At 39.9% G+C, this 15172-nt stretch overlaps 1 pseudogene; it reads left to right on the forward strand.

Moving 5' to 3' along the window:
* The first annotated feature begins 7367 nt into the window (after positions 1-7367).
* The window catches only part of LOC127465450 (chloride channel protein D-like), a 76804-nt pseudogene continuing 68999 nt past the window's right edge, over positions 7368-15172 (forward strand).

Here is a 15172-nt window from a genome sequence, read left to right on the forward strand (position 1 = left end):
ATTACCTAAAGGAAAATTTTAGTGCATCTTATGGCAGTTGATCAACTATAATAATAACAACTGTATAATTTGGACAAGTATTTGTGTTTTACGTGGTTACTTATATGGTGAGTTTGTGGAGATATATTTCCTATTTATTAGCTTTTGGGACAATAATTCAAGGCCTAAAAATATTGATTACACTTCTCTTATGCTGTCTTTTGATGCAGAGGGCTCATTCAGTAGACAGAGGCAGGATGTCTGACTACTACTTGTTTTTATACTGACCTCTTGTTTTTGAAAACTCAGCCAGATTGCCCCGGTGTGGCTAGTCTCTACTGCTAGAGGAGGAGTAAATTGGTACTAAGCAAGTCTGAATATGTGTTACTGTAGCAGAAAAAGGTGACTTAAAACTACTGTTGGTCTTTTATGTGAGTAAAATTCCAGATAGATCTGAAGCAGTGAGACAAAGCACATTTTTCATAAATGTTTTAAATAATATGTTCAGAACTCTTTTGTGAAGCCTTGAAAGATTTCTGAGATGGGGAGGTATTGGAGGAACATGATGAATGTCTGTAGTTTTTATTTAATAATAAATTAAAAAGAAAGCTTTAAAACTTGTTAATCCATCTGTGTTAACTTTCTCTATTAAAACAAGTGTGGTAGATGGCTTTCTCTGTTCCCTGTTCTGGTGATGGCCTTATTCCCTGAAACAATGTGCTATACCTTTTCTGTTGCAGACCCAACTGATTGTGGGTTAAAGTATGAAGGGTATATTGCCTGTAATGCTGGCAATATGAAAATAACATGCTGCTTTCAAAGAAAAAAACACAAAAGAACTTTCACTAGCTGTTCTCAACTTCCATAGGTATGATTTCTCCATTCAGTGGCTAAAATACCAAGTTTTTACATTACCTTAGAGTTATTGTGGTTTGTAACTTTGTTGTTGGCTTTTTTTTACTAAATGAATGTATACCTTCAGCTCAATTTGTGAAAAGTTGTTAAGTGAATGTACAGTGAATTCCATTGTATAAAATACACATCATATGCGGACTCTCAAGTAGCACTTCCATATTCAAACAGTTCCATGAAGTTTTTCAGTCTTTACCATTTTAAAATAGTGATAAATATAAAAAAACCTCTTATTATTTATACTAGTGCCAAACTGTATAAATGGATAACTTAATGGAAGAATGCTTTGGATCTCTTGATATAATTCATGTTTTCTGTACTAATTTATGACTTTTCACCATTTCTTAACAGCAGCATCCCAACCTTCTGCTTTTAATATCTACAGTATGGCTAAAATGTAAACATGGTTTTATAATGTATAAACTATAGAGTCTGGGTTAAAAAAACCCCAAACTCTGTATTTGTTAAATCAGAAGTACTGAACAAATGGCTGTGCAGACATACTACAAAGAAGGTTTTTTTAAGCTGATTTGTGCTTGTTCCTATTCTGCTCCCTGTTGATTGTTATAGATGTGTAGTTATGCTGATTTAACACATTGGCTGTTTTAATTACTATTATTATATCCTATTAATATTTTTAAGCATGCAGGAATGGGAAGGGGGGGAGGGGTTTGATTTCCCTCTGAGGTTTCTACTGATAAAAAATTATCAAGAGAAGAAACTTGGTAAACACGTCTCACTGACTTGAGAATAGATCGTGAAAAAAGTGCTGTATTTTTCCAATTGTCACAGAAATAAAAGCTGTTTCAATTAGGGTGAGAGCAGCTTAAATAGTAGAGCTGTGAAGTTGTCATGAAGATACAGAAGAGACTGTTTCTAGCAGATCTTTCCAGCGTTGTGAAAATTGGTTTAATATGGGAGAGAGAGTTGAGCTTCACAGAATGACTTTGGGAAATGATGTAGCATTTGAAACTCTTTTAAGTCAGCCTGACAGGACATAACCCAATTCTGTTTGTCTCTCACTTTTTTAAGGTGGAATATTCCTGCGTTTACAATTGTTAAACATTGTGGTGAAGTACAGCAGGTTGAGATGACTTTGTTTCTCTTAGGTTTTGGCAAAACTTGCCCCCATGAGGAGCTGTGTAAACCAAAAGCGTGGAAGTGTGTGATGCTGATGGCTGGCTCTTTAGTTCCCACATTAATCTAAGTGTTTGGTGATCAGCAGTTTTGGATTTACATGTATGTGTGTAGTTAATAGAGTCAATACTATTAATGAGAAAAGTCTATACTGAAAGCTCTGCTTTTGTAACAGTATCAGGCGAATTGCCAGCAACCCTGACCCCTGCCTTTTCTGGCTGACAGATTCCTCCAGTGTTTGTTGTTTGCTCAATTGCAGTTTTGTGAGAGAACATTATTTCTCATCTCTGAGTGATGTGTTGCGTTTCGAGCTCTGGGACCATCTGATTCTGAGAAATCTAAAATAACTCCTTGCCACGACATCACAGTTTGAGGATTCACGGAGATGGTCATAGTCATCTTGGTTTGTGTTTTCTGAAACCATTTCCTCTTATGTGTACATTTTTTTTCTCTCTGAAGATTTGCAGAATACATCTACTGTATTGTATGATATTACCAACCTGTCAATATATTAGATTTGTTACAGCCTTATCAGAAAACAGTCAGCATCACATGTATGAGTCAGTGCATTTGTAGCAAAATTCTCACACTAAGTTAGTACTATACTTTCACTGCTTAAATGCTGTAACTTTGAAATACTGAACTAATATGAAAGTTTATAGCCATGACATTTCTAGTTAGTGATATCTTTATATCTTTGTTCAATGACTATGATAATTATTTGCTTCCTTGAGTTGTCATTCAGATTATGCATTAAACACTCATTATTTGAACTCTTTGAGTGCCACCTCAGTTAGTAGTGAAATGGTTTTGATCTTCAGAGTGGGGTGCTGTGAACAGAGTACTGCTTTGGAAGCTCTTCATTTTACCACCCTGTTCTCAGTCTGTTGAATAATATATTCTGAACTGCTCATGTTCCTTAGAGTAGAAACTGTTTCTTCTGGCATTTCAAATACTCTTCACGTTGACCTTCAGATTTGTATGGAATCGATGTGTTATTCATGCAGTGTTAACAACATTAATTCTCAGTCTCTAATGCTTTATTGTATTTTTGTGATTGTATGATCCTGTAATATCTGTCTAATTCGAGTATTAAAACAGAAGCCAACAAAAACGGTGCATTGTTTTACTTGACAGATGGACCGATCACATGTGCTGCACTAACAAGCCTGTAGCTGAAGACAGGAGGGCAGTGGAGAGGGAAGGAATTAATGTAATTTAAGTATGTACAACTGCTGACACCATTCAAAAAATACATCGTTTTCTGTCTACTTAAAACTGAGATGCCAGCTAAGTATTTGCCTGTTTTTACATGCTTGCCACTAAACAGCTGAAATTACATTATGTAGCTAGCTAGATACAGGGGTGACCAGTAATTTGTGCTCAGGTAGTGCAACCATAGCAAGAATTAGAGTTCTGTTGTAGGTGCTTTTATGTGTAATAGCTGAAATCTGATGTCTGTACTATTTCAAGAAAAGTGGCAAATGTTTTGGTATTAAATTCATGCTGTACCTCTACTGCTGTTTGGTAGGTAGTTCTTACTTGCTCTGGCTTGTAACTTAGCAACTCTTATTTTATATTTTCGTAGTATTGGTAGGGGTTATTCCACCCTGGTCTTCTGAGGGATAAAGAACACGTGTGTGCATGCATGCACATACCCTTACAAAGCATTTAGGCAAATAAAATTGTTTTGTTCCTTCTTCCTGGTTATTTGTGAGTTAGTTGGGCTGGCCCAAAGCTTTATGTTGGAATGGCCAGCTACAGATAATCATGTGGTAGCTGCATTTCTGCTGTACAACACACCTTGCCTGTAATCCAGGTCAGCAAGTAACAGTGATCCAATCCTTGATCTTTCTAGTTTCAAGGGAGCTGCTTTCCAGGTCCTAACTGGAGGCAGTCTAGCTCAGCCTGCTTAGGCTTACCGAGGAGGAGAGAGCTGTGCTGGTATCTGGCCACCCTCCTTATTCTGCCCTTGCCGTTCTGCGAGGAGTTCCATGGTCTGCATGGCAGCTGCTTGGGAGTTGAGCAAGGCGCTCTGTGGCTTCCCAAATGGGGTCTTGCAGCTTGAAAGCATGATTTTTCCCCCCATATTAGTATTTCATAACTCTCAGCTAAGTAAAATTCAATTTATAACCTGACTCCTTTAAGCATTTAACACAAAGAAGTGTGTACTACTAGCTTTTTGTGGTGATGAACGCATATTACTCCTTTCCCTCCTTGTCCCCAAGGCAGCTGTGCCCAGATAGGCTGTGGTGAGGTAAGAACACTCAAGTAAGGTAGTAAGCCTTGCAGAAGTCAGAAGTTAATGGAAAACCTGGGAACTGGTCATAGTCTGGACTCTGCTCTCCTTGTATCGGTGGGGGCATTTTATCTTTCAGTACTGAAGATATTTTTTCATCATTGCCTCTGATTGTCTTTATCTGTGGCAAAACTTGAGTTGCAGAAGCTCTTGAATAAGCAGAAAGATCTTTGTGTGATGTTTGAAGATAAAAACATTTCAGAATTCAGGACAATCCTTATGCAGACTTTACAGAAGTGATAATACACCACTGAAAATACTGTACAAAAGAAAGATGAAAACTCATGTTCTGCACTGGGAGGTGCTGGTGCGTGTCTTTGGAGGAGTGTATTTAACAGTGACAGCCAAAATGCATAGGTTTTGGGTTATATTCTGACAGGACAATTAAGCAGAAGAATTTGTGGTACAGAATTCTTTTACAACCCCAGTCTGCATTTGCCTTCTTCATCTAAGTATTCTGATAATGTCTTCAGGTTTCATTGTAAGATAATGAACGAAGCCCTGTTTGTATATGTAATTTCTAAGGCCTTGTCTGTCCTCTGTAGAGTTGTCTCAACCTGCATCTCAAATCTTTCCTTGTTTTTTACCATCTAGCTTTTGGAGCCTGACCATTTGTGCACTGCTTCTCAGAGGTTTGTGAAATATATTTCAGATAAGTGACTGTACTGGTGGGTTTAAGTGAACTATAGAGGAGTCCATGGGGAAAAAATCAGGGGTCAAACTTTGAAAACACATTCTTACTCCATTTTTGTTTTTAAAATTTCAATGCATGAGTGGGTGATTGTGAGAATTTGCAGTACAGCTGAGCTGCTGCTGCAGAGACTGAGTTGGATTCCTGTCTGGTGGAAGAGGAGTTAGCTTCGGTTTTCTGGCAGTGAGGGACAGCAAAGGCAAATGCTCATTTATGTTGTTATGGATGGGAATGGTATTCGTGTTTGAGGGAAAACAGCCATCCTGCTTACATAAGAGATCACCATGACATGGAATGAGTGTTGTCTGTGAGCAGTGTGACTTGGCCTCATCTGTTTCCCCTAGAAATGTAGCTTTAGTTTCAAGGTTTCTCCCCTACCTCCATCTGTATTGTTCAGTGGATTTTGTATTTCTGTTTATGCTGCAATTTTTGTAATACCCAGATCTATTCACATATAACAGTTTGATCTAACACAACTAGAAAATAACATCATACAAATCTCATGTTCCAGAAATAAAGAAGTGGGCTAAATGGAGACCTGAGGGTAGCCAGTCTGGGCATCCCTGAATGAAGCAGTGGTGGGGTGCCAGCCAGGAGCTCTGCTCAGTTGCCTGCTTTTCTTGTTTGGGCTCTGCTTTTTTTTGCTCCATTTTAAACTTGGAATAGGACTAGTTAAACCCAGCTTTTGTATAACCCAAAACTTGAGCTTCTATGTGAAGCAGTTTGTGAAGCAGTTATCACTTTTTGCATAACAAATGTACATAATCGGTCAGAATCCTGCTAGTACTCCTCAATTCACCTTTGACTGGAGGGATTTAACTGATGACACAATGTGTATTTGTTGTCAGATAAGGTCACTATGGTGTACAGGTCGCAAAGATACATTTATTTCCCTATATCTGAGGAAAGTAACATTAACTTTTCTAAGGCATTTACTGTCGCTCATAGCCATTCACACAGTTTCCAGCAACAATTTTTTTCTGAAGTCTTTGGTTTCCACCTAGACCAATTTTTTTTCTTAACTCTTTCTCTTTTTTCTGAAACTGATTTTTACCAGGTCTGCAGTTTGCATAGTATTTTTGAAATCTCTAGAATGAAATGCCTGATTGAGCTGGCAAAAATCCACCAGTCATGGTATAAGAAATTGGATTTAGGCCATTGCTATATCCTGACATGGAGGTGCTTCCCTGCCCTGGGCAGTGTTGCCTTCATGGCGTGTTTTCTTACATTTGAGAAGTGTGAGTAGTGGGCCACAAGGAAATTTTCAGCATTGCAAAACCATAGGTCCAAAAGACTTGGTTTTGGGTAATTTGCATGTGGCTTCTGTAAAGATTTTTCTTCCCTCTTTTCATTTAGTACTCACAGAAATGACAATCAGGAGTTACTTATGTTCCCTCATTGCCTGAAGAAGAGATGGCTTTGGGGAGACCTAATTGTGGCCTTCCAGTACCTGAAGGGAGCCTACAAGAAGGATGGAGAGAGACTATTTACAAGGGCCTGGAGTGACAGGACAAGGGGAAATGGCTTCAAACTGAAAGAGAGTGGGGTTAGATCAGATATTAGGAAAAAATTCTTCCCTGTGAGGGTGGTGAGGCACTGGAACAGGTTGCCCGGAGAAGTTGTGGATGCCCTGTTCATAGCAGTATTCAAGGCCAGGTTGAATGGAGCTCTGAGCAACCTGGTCTAGTGGAAGGTGTCCCTGCCCATGGCACAGGGGGTAGGACTAGATGATCTTTAAGATCCCTTCCAACCAAAACCATTCTATGGTCCTGCGATTCTATGATTATTTGAGATGAGACCTTTTCAAATTGGTCCAAATGCCAGTTAGTGGAGAGCAGCAGAAATCCTTTTTATTCTGTCTTTGGTAACGAAAGCCACGCCTTGGAGGTGGCAAACACACAGCATGTTACTGATTTTTCTTTGCAGTAAATACTTGACATTCATCAAGTCTTTTTCTGCTCTGATTGAACTGCCAATTTACAAAGTACCGGAGTAAAGTATCCAAGCTGTAGTACATTTGGTAGTCTAGCAGATTGGGTTTGTCTATCTAAAAAGAAATTTGACATGTAAATTCAAAGGTAACTGTGTTAGAGAATAAACTTTTCTAGATTGCCTATGCAACAAACTGAAAATCCAGGGTTTAACTGAATGTCACTGCAGTCTAGATTTTGTTTTATTTAATTGTGTGATTAGATTAGTGGATCAAAAGCTGTGGACAGCCCAAAGCACAGCAAGTAACCATCTCTTTGAAACAGACAAAGCCCCTATGGCTTAAATGTCCCTGTCCTTTGAACAGTCAGCAAGAAGCTGGTGCAATAATGTTGCTGCAGTGGTTGGTCTGTACTTAGAATGACTTCTTCACCAGAGAGCACCGGCTCGGGCAGGTTTTCATTGCTTTGACAGTGCTGTGTTCATGCACAGCCACAGCAAGGCAACGCCAAACACAAAGCAGCCAATCACTGCACCACAACTACTCCATCTTCATGTGATTTCCTGTTCCTCCCTCTCTCAGTCTCAAGGAGACTGATCTTGGGCTCACATAATTCTTGTTGGCATCCCAAAGATTCTTGGAGGCCACCGTAATATCATCACTTTTTTCCCATAGGGCACACATGGGAAGTGGTGGCGAGGAGGTGTTAATAGCGAAAGGTCATGGGCCTGATTTGATTAATTCTCAGGATTTTAGGAGTCAATGCAGCATCAGCAGAAGCAGGTTAGCATATTATCACTGCAAGGAGGACAAGAGAGAACACCTGATAGCCCACGGGAGTTTGGATTATTTGCCTTCACACAGTAAACTTAATAAAAAGTGGTTACAACAAAAAAAAATACAGGTAAACTTAAGTACTGTTAAGTTGCCTCTAAAGTTATGTGTAATTTGGACATTCCAGGGAGATGCCTAATAGCAGAAGGAATTAAGAAAATGTTATTTATTGTTTCTGTACACAAGAAAATATTTTGAATGTAGAAGGGGCCCAAGAAATTTAAAGCATTTTTGTAAGTGCTTATGTCTTTGCTCTTCACAGATTATTGAATATGCAAAAAAAAAAATTAAATCATTAACTTCTCAATGTATACAGCTTAAGAGGAAGAGACTTTGCAGAGCTTTGCGAGAACGTTTTCTTACTGAGACTTTTCTTGAAGTTAATTGCAATTAATGGTAAAAATACAATTCATTTTTAAACTAAAATTAAAAAGTAATTATTATTTTAATTTTAATGGAGTTTGTAAAAAAAAAAATTTAGTATAATCGGAAGAACCATAGTGTTTGAATCTCAGTAGGCCTGCTCTAGTTCTAGATGATACTAGAAATAAATCAGTCATTATTGGTGCATGATTTTTATTAGAAGTGGAAGTTTAGGAAAGATAGAAACTGGAAGTAAAGGTTTGCACATTTACATGATAGGTGCTCAGTGTATTACTTGCAGTTGAAAACAGGGATTACTTTGAAACGTATTCGGAGTGCTCTACAGAATGCTTAATTACTGAGTCATGTAAAGATTTTGACATGACATCAAACAGCATCTGAAAGCAGATTGCACTGCTACATGTATATTAAAAAAACCAAATCCAAACCCAAGAAATCGAACAATGTTCCTTACCCAAATGAAAATGGCTTTCACCTGAAGGTAGAACTTTGTTGAGTGTACACTTTTAAAAGAGAGATTGGCATGAACAGCCTCTTGATCAGGCAGTCACAGTTAATAATCAAAGTGCTCTAAAAATGGAGCTTGTGTGTTTGTGAGAGGTAGCATTGCAAATAGTCCTGTGCTATGATCTGAGAGATAACTGTGTTTTCCTGTTTCTAGAACAGAGTGGGATCGATGGCTGCTGATGGGGCTAATTGGAACAGCAGTGGGGGTGCCGGGGTTTTTGATTCATCAGGTAATTGACTTACTCATCAAATCGAAATGGAACCTGGTGGAAAATTACCTGCAGGTGAGCAAGAAAAAGTCAGAGAGGCGTTTTCTGTGTTTGTTTATTAGAAAATCAACAGTGTAAAGTTGCAACTACACAAAGGTGCTGCCAATCTAGGTGACTGCGGAGATCAGATACCCTGCAGTCCTTTGTGTACACACACGTTGGTGTCCTTTGCTACAACTTGGCCTCCAGTACAGTGTAATGTCTGATGGTGTTCCTGTTATGAGATTGATAAAAGTAGACTTTAAAATACTGTGGCCTTCCTCTTTCTGCTTGTACGCAAGAGGCACGTGCTGCTTTAGGTATGGTTGATATCCAAGGGAATGGATTAAGATTCATAAAGGTACTTAGTGACTGTGGACCTGGTATCAGATATGTTATTTCTTTCTGTGTCTGGGGAAGCTGTATTTTCAGTAATAGAATATTGTGGAATTATTAATTTGTCCTTGATGGATACCATTGTCTCTGTGATAATTAGAATGGTGATAGTAAAAAATCACTGAATGGGTAAACCAGATGTACATGTTAAGGCATCACTGACTCTGACTGCTTGCTTTTCTCACCTGTAGAGAGAAGCAGGTGGTAAAATTTTCACTTAGCTTGTGATATCTATGGTAGATGGTATAAATACCAAAATGCTTCTTATGAGAAAGGGGCTTTGAGCTTTTTTTCCAGCTGAATCCTAACCAGGGAGGGTCAGGAATCCCATCAGTGGGTGCTGGGGGAGCCCTGTATAACCATCAAGCACAGAATGCAGCCAGCAATTTGTGCAGAAGGAGGCCAGAGTCTGGGCTGACAGTGCTTTTCTGCTCAGCAGCAGTGGCAGGGAGCTGCTGGGGGTCCCCAGCAGCCAGCAGAGAAATTGCCCCTGACTCAGCAAAGGCTACAGCCCAGAGCAAGCTGCTGAGAGAGAGTGTAGGTCTGCAGATCTGTGGCTCTGGGCAGTGCTTGGGGTCTCTCACTGAGTCTGGAGCATGGCAGATGAGCTCCTTGTCTGCACAGATGTGGTGGGATAGCTGACACTTCTGTAGCACTGCAGTAGCTGGATAGAGGGTCTTTAGGGAGAACATACCATAGTTAGGAGCGGGAGTTGTATGAAGGACAAGAAGTAGTTGGCATGGATTTACAGTGGAAAGCAACCTTCTACAATGTGATGACTGGAACAGTGGATGTTTTCATTTCAGCTTTAGCAAGGCTTTCATCAGTGTCTCCCATAATACTGTCATAGACAAACTAATGGTGTAAGGGTTAGATAAGTGGACAGTGAGATGGATTTAGCTGGCAGAACTCCTAGGCTCAAAGCATTATGATCAGTGGCACAAAGTCCATCTGGAGGCTGGTCATCATGGATGTGCCCCAGAGGTCAGTACTGGGGCCAAATACTGTTGGATATTTTCACTAATGACCTGGATGATGGGACAATGTTGTGGTGCACCCTCAGCAAACTTGTGGGCAAAAGCAAAACTGGAAGGAAGCAGTGCTTGATAGACCACAAGGCTGTGGTACCAACAGCATCCTGGGCTGCATTAGGAGTATTGCCAGCAGGTTGAGGGAAGTGATTCTTCCCCTCTCTTCAGCACCGGTGAGGTCACATCTGAAGTACTGGGTCCGGTTTTGGGCTCTCCAGTGCAGTGGATATGTGGATGTGTCCTCCAGTATTCTGTGGAATCAAGAAAATGGAATACTGCTGGTAACTGCTGAAGGACAGATCTCAATCACTTCACAGAAATGCAAGGGAAGGGTTATTCTGTGCAGCAGATGGAAGCTGAATATATCAGCAGGAATATTAGAGAAATGAACAAGTTTGGGTTTTACATGGGGAAAGCATATATAATGCTTTTGGAATATTATTTCCCTGATTTTTTTTCTATACAAACTATGTGTATGTTTATAAAATATATAAACAGTGGAATAAATACACATGCAAATGTGTATATATGCATTTGTATGTATATACATGTATGTATGTATATATACCCACCAAAGTATAAATAAAGAATATATAGAAAGAAGCCACAGTTTGACTCCAGGGCATCAGAACCACTGTTACACACACACCATTGGTCCTATTGTATTATAAAATTTGTCCTATTGTATTATGCTAATACAGAGGGACAGGAGCTGAGCTCTGACGTAACTACAAAATGTAATTCCTGCTCTGGAACATATTCCCATCTAAATACTGCCTTCAGCTGCGGATGAGCAAACCTCTTTTTCGTGCACTTTACTTTGCTGTTTGGCTGTGCTGCACAATGCATTTACAAAACACCTGATGGCAGATGCTGCTGGGAAGGCTGCACTGTCTGGGTATGACACGGTGACCTCAGAAATGCAAGGGGTGTGCTTGAACTGCACCCGCAATGTATCACAGTGAAGTACGTGGGAGTTGAGGAGTTCTGGAGACAGCACTGCTGCGGTCAGCCCAAACACAAACAAACAAAACAACCGAAAACCCAGGATGACCAGGACATGTTTTTTGAAAGTTGGAATGCCCAGTATGAGAGATATCCTTTTGGCTAAAATAAAGCAGGAAAGAGCTTGCTCAGGTATATTCTGTCTACAGAATATAGCTGCAAATTCATGAAGATTATTACTGATGTAAGACTTTGAAGCCTCTATTCAGGCAAAATTCGTTCTGTTTTCTTGTGTGTGTTCTTAAAGTCCTTGAACTCTGCTTTTGACCTGAAAAAGGTCTGGATGAGTAACAACGTATCCTTTATAATGTTTTAGAGATGGGCAAGAAATCCTGGAAAAAAAAAATTACTTGACTCTGAAAGTCATCATTCACCTCACCCTTACTCACTCCCATCCTTCTAAAGAGCCTGTGCTGCTTGTTTTGATTTTTTCCCTATCATACACCTTCTTCCCGCAGAAATTTGTGGAACAAAAGATGATTGAAAAGCAGGACCTGGTCTGTGAGTGCTGATGTAGTAATCTATTTGTCCACCCACATGACCTGGCTGTGTGTGCTTTGGTCAGGGCTGGCCTTGGTGGTTCTCTCTTCAGGCTCAGTGCTGGTGAGCGTTAGATCTCCTATGCAACAAATCAATAACACGGTGATAAACTGAATCTTCTGCTCTTCCATATACTGGTTGATTCAGTATTTTATTTAACACACCCCTCCACTCCCTCCCCCGTCAGTTATACAACCCCATTGGAAAGGTCTTTCTTGGACTTCAGCCTAAAGCTGGATTCCACCACCCGTAACTTGTATAAAGGTGTCTGGGGTGAAATCAGCGGTGGTGGCGATGCAATTTACACTTAGCATGTGGTGTTTATAAAATAAATATAAGTGGCAGCTGGTGTAACTCATGAAAACTCAAGTGTTTGGAAGGGGCCTAAGCCAAAGACCATCAGTCCATATAAAAGTTCCTGTTGGTTTTAGATTGTTCATTTAGCTGTACTATGTGGATATTGCATGTAGCTCAGTTTAGTACTTTTATGAGGCAGCAAGGCTAAAACATTGAGCTGTTCTGTCATTTACTATCCTACTGTGTTCAATTTAATTATAGACAGGCAATTAACAGCATAGTGAGAGAAAAAGTGAATGTTTTACTGGACTTACCCTGAAATTCAGCAACAGGAAAACAGAGTTTGCTGGTTTACATACAATAACTAACCAGGTTTAAGCTTTCCAAAGTCTGAACTGACTGAACAGATCACACAAGTTCACATGTACACCCTGCCTCTTAGTTTGTGCCAAGATAAGAGTCTAGTTGGCTTCAGGCATCATGGAGGGCTGGCAGGGTTCTGGGTCTGGGAGAGAGGCCCTTGTCAGTTGTTTTCCTCTCTCATTACCCTCAATATGTGTGTAGCAACACTGGGGAGCTTGAATTTTTGTGCATAGCCAGAAGTTATATGTGTACCTATGTTTTCTGTTAATTCTGGGAAGTTTTTTTGTGAACAGAGCAAGGTGAGGGCCAGACTGCAAAACTGTCCGTAGATGCATCTAACACATCAACATCTAATAATTGTTGATTCTATTTCTGTCTTCTTTTTTTTATTTTTTTTTTTTCCTTTGCAGTCCTTTTGCTCCGCATGTTCATCATCTGGCTTGTCAGAAATTATTGGTGTTTGAATGGCACTTCTATTCAACATCTGTTTAACACAATCTTTTTAAGCACAGTTCCCCGTGATGCTCAGCAAGCAGTTATCTGGACACCTGCAGTCAGTTTTGTTTCTGAAAAGCCATCTGTCCCACAGCTATGGCCTGCTGGTTGCTTTACATCTCGTGTGACTGCTTTTAACTGTGCAAAGTTTGTAGCCAGTCTCAAGTGGCTGCACACAACAGCAGCAATAGTTTTGCATACACCTGCAGAAGTGCTGTAAGTGGCTGTGCAAGGCATGCAGTGATGGACAGCCAGGCCTCTGGGGTCTGTATTTCCAGCTTGCAAACACAGCAGACACCAATGCCAGCTGAGGGCAACCACAGGAACCAGACGCTGCTCTGCAGGTGGCAGATTGCAAGTTGGGTTGAAGCTGCTTGTTGTTCATGCAGTAATGTAATACTAGGTTTCTACATGGGGAAAAGTAGACTTCATAGCCTTTTTGAAGGATCATGTTTTTATGCCTTTTTATGTACAAAGGAAGAGAATCCCATCACCCTGTTGTGGTCTGAGCCTTGTGAGGGGGCAGAGGAGGGTTGCCCATTCCAGCTCTTTAGGTCAGAGCAGATCTTAAAGTTTACTATGTTGCAGTATAACCAAACTTGGAAACTGCAAGCCAGATTTTGGGCTTTTTGTTTTGGAAAGTGACGTAATTTCCTTTATTCATCATTTAGAGGAGAATCCTGCTCTACTTTATTACCTATTTGGAACCATATCTTGAGTAGAGATGGTAAAATTGATCTCTGCTAATAGGATGTAGACTGTTTGTTGGCTGTTTTACTGTTTTATTTCTGATCCGTTTTGGTTTTGGAAAGTATTCATCCTTGAGGTTTGTTCTCTCCCTCTTCACCACCCTGACCAAAGCTATTCTCCTGACCATCCATTCACATTTTCTGTTGCTCAGTGGGTTTATATTTATTTATTTATTTATTTGCACAGAGGTGTAGCGCTGTAGAGGATGACTCAGATGTTCAAAAATAGGAGTGCATGGTTAGTCAGCAGTGGCCACAAACCTTCTAGACAATGCTTAACAAGGTTTATCTCTCCCTTTTGGTTTCTTTTGTTTTCTTTGCTTTCAGACATTTGTCTCCGGGAGCTCAGAGACTGCAGCTGTGATTTCTTTTTTTCCTTTGTGCTGGGTTGGTAACAATGATGCATGAGCCAAAGAGCTGAATCATTTTTCCGTGAATAAAGTCATCACAGTATCAACGTGATGCCTTTTCAAAACATAGGAATTAAGAGCTAGTTTAATTTAATTTAGTTGGAACCCTCCACCATTTTTATTAAACATAAACACACATAAGTTGCTAAAAGCCTCTGAGAGATTTGTAAAGGCTCCAAATTTAAGTCTTGTAGAAAAGTCTTCCAAGATTATACAATGAATAGATTTTTCATTTCACTAAGGGTTTGGATTTTTTTTACCCCATTTAAATGCAGTTTGAAGTGCTGCCTGGGAACACACTGTAATATTTAAATCATTACACATCTTTTGTTAGCAGTAGGGCTGTTCTGGCTGCTATGGTCATTAACCTGGGAACAGATGATTGAAGTGATAAGCTGTAGTTCGATATGTCACCACACTTGGGCAGACATTAACATTCAAAGGCATTTCAGGGACTATCATCATAATACCCCTTGCAGAAGAGACATTTAAGTCTCTGAGTCAGGAATCTGAAAGTCTTTAGTAGCTTCCTCCTTTATGTCAACAGTACTTTGCATATTTAAAGGACATACTCAGCATATTCCATGTTTAAATCTGTTGAAACCAATCTAGCTCTGCTGCTGCACGAAGGCTAAGGCTCTGTCCTCCTCTGCCTTTAGCTGCATCTGATTTACCAAAGAGTGCCTTCAATTGTATGACATCACTTTTAGTGCTCTCCTGGTTTGCAAGGGCTGCCCTGCCACATGTCTTCAGTGCCCCAGAGTGTCTGGTGAGTCATCAGTGAGCCCATTGCATCTGGAAGGGAAACAGAGATGCTGCACTTGCAATCTTTAAATCTTTCTGCTCTTTGTCATTTTGGAATAGGGAAAAAGCCACCCACTCTAATCAAAAGAAAGTTGATTAATTAAACAAGAGTTCTTTAATTAAAACAAAGTTCACAGGTTGCTTAATACATTAATACAGAA

The sequence above is a fragment of the Manacus candei genome, unplaced genomic scaffold (genome assembly GCF_025592945.1).
Source record: "Manacus candei isolate 608988 ecotype Guabito, Panama unplaced genomic scaffold, ASM2559294v1 h1tg000008l, whole genome shotgun sequence".
Lineage (NCBI taxonomy): Eukaryota > Metazoa > Chordata > Aves > Passeriformes > Pipridae > Manacus > Manacus candei.